This window comes from Myotis nattereri (assembly GCF_964212035.1).
Source record: "Myotis nattereri genome assembly, chromosome: 6".
Lineage (NCBI taxonomy): Eukaryota > Metazoa > Chordata > Mammalia > Chiroptera > Vespertilionidae > Myotis > Myotis nattereri.
In genome coordinates, this window is record NC_138081.1 from 31449757 (window position 1) to 31452130 (window position 2374).

The window sequence follows — 2374 nt, forward strand, 5'->3', positions numbered from 1 at the left end:
TCTCATAGGTTATATTTGAGTGGAAACCTGCTAAGGCATAAAAGGAAGGGTGCCTTGTGGGTAATTAAGGAAAGGAATTCCCAAGCTGAAAGTGGCCTGCAGCCTGAGCTTCTGGGTGGCTTAAAAAATAAAATAAAATCAAGGGTATCAATTGAGCAGAGTGATCAAATGAGTGAGAAGAAATCAGTAAAATATGTGGTAAGAGGGGCTGGAGAAAGGCAAGTGGAGAGAGGCAGAATGTGTAAGTACACAAAAAATACCTTTTGCTTTTTTAAAGGTGAGATGTGAAAATCCCAAGGGATGTTTTAAAAAATTAAATGTTAAAATTTGATTTACACAAGAGTTGTTAAGACAGAATTGAGTATCTCCATATACCATGTTCCAGTTTTCTTTTTTTACTATTATTATTTAAGACCTTTATTAGCAGGAGTTGCAGTTTGTTGACTTTTTGGGGGGGAAATCAAGTTGTAAACTTTTATTACAAATTAAAAATGAGGTTCTTAAAACTCTCAATTTGACCAGATATGAAACAATTTAAAAATCTTTACAGGTGTATTGAGAAAAACCAGGCTTTTTTTTTCTTTCTTAAAAAACACATTTGTCATTACCCAAAAGAGATGTCTTTAGATAAAAATAAAGCCCCATGCTGCATAGATAATGCAGGTAGTTCTAGTTATCTGGTCAACAGGCAAAAAGCAAGCACTTAAGGTCTTCAGCTCCAATCTTTTGTTCATTTCTTATTGCTGGAATTTCATATTTCTTCTTGCTGGATGACTAAACCGGATGATGGTAAAGGTGGTAAGGCGGCACTTTTCACTCAGCCCTGCCCTGCTCGGCCTCGGGAGCGGACAAATTCTCCGCTGGTGGATCGGCTGCTTTTTCCTCTTCGTCATCTTGTGACTGAGGGTTTTCCGCGAGTCTGCGTCGGTAGTTGAGTTGCGGCGGTACTGACCTTGAGGTGGCTGTTGACCTTGGGTCTCATCTCCTTGATTTTCCTTATCTCCTTCATTGCCACCCTCTCTAGGCTGTCTTTGGGGAGGAGGGCCCCTGCGGAATCGTGGTCTGTGCCCCGATACATATTCTGGCTCCCTGGTCTGCCTTGCTCTCCTGCACCCTGGTTGCCAGCACCTCCATCACTTCTCCCTGCTCAGGAGGGTTGGGACACTGTGGTCCACACCCATAGGTCTCTGCGTAGTAAGGTGGGAACCGATGCCTGCGACAGGGCCCAGGGCCAGCACTCTGGCCCCTCATTCCTTCCCCCACTCTCACTGTTCTGGGAATCCTGCCGGTAATTGCCTGGAGGACCCCTGCGACCTGGAGAGCGTCTACAATGGTTACTTCTGCTGCACAGTCACTGCCTTGCACTGGAACTCCTGGGGTTCTACTTTATGGCAGTCTGGTGTACAAATACATCTTCTTTGGTGTCATTCCTGTTGATGAAGCCATATCCGTTTCTTACATTGCACCATTTTACTGTTCCTCCAAACCTTCATTTCGAGGACCTTCTTGTCCCCGCAGGCAGGTGCCACAAATGTGAGGCCACCCCGGCAGCCGCTCCCTGAGCCGCTGCTGGTAGTGCTGGCTTGGTGTCAGCAGCACTGGGGGTGGGGGGTGGAGGGTTGGGGGTGGGGGGAGGCGGCTGGCAGCTGCTGGGTTTCAGCCTCACTGGTCATGGTTGCGGTGATGGTGACTGGGACTGGCTATGGCATCTGCAGCATCTCCCGGGGTGTGATGGTAACTGGGCGGCTGTGGGGCTGCTCAGGGCTCTCTGGGGTCCGCTCTCTGCTCCCGCTATTAATCAAACTCTTGTTTTCTTTCTTTTTTTTTAAATATATTTTATTGATTTTTTACAGAGAGGAAGGGAGAGGGATAGAGAGTTAGAAACATCCATGAGAGAGAAACATCCATCAGCTGCCTCCTGCACACTCCCTACTGGGGATGTGCCCTCAACCAAGGTACATGCCCTTGACCGTAATCGAACCTGGAACTCTTCAGTCCACAGGCCGATGGTTTAGCCACTGAGCCAAACTGGTCAGGGCCGAACTCTTGTTTTCTTAATGTTGACAACTTAACCATGGTATTTTAACCAAGATTTAAAAATATATGATTGGTATAGTGCTAGCAACTGAATTACAGACTTCATTCAGATTTCCCTATTTTTCCTACTAATGTACTTTTTCTGTTTCAGGATTCAATCCAATATACCATGTTGCATTTATTTATATCTCCTCCAATCTGTGATAATTTGTCTATTTTTTTACATGACCTTGACAAGTTTAAAAAATATTGGTCAGGTAATTTGCAGAATTTCACTCAATTTAGGTTTGTCTGATGTTGTTTCATGATTAGACTGAGGTTATAAATTTTGGGGGAA

General features: G+C 44.9%; 1 pseudogene across 1 annotated transcript; it reads right to left on the reverse strand.

Annotated features, from left to right (window-relative positions):
* Nucleotides 1-813: 813 nt before the first annotated feature.
* LOC308521421 (Y-box-binding protein 1-like) lies at nucleotides 814-1673 on the reverse strand (annotated as a pseudogene). The gene has a single exon. The product of its transcript is annotated as a Y-box-binding protein 1-like (transcript).
* Between the last annotated feature and the right edge of the window lie 701 nt (nucleotides 1674-2374).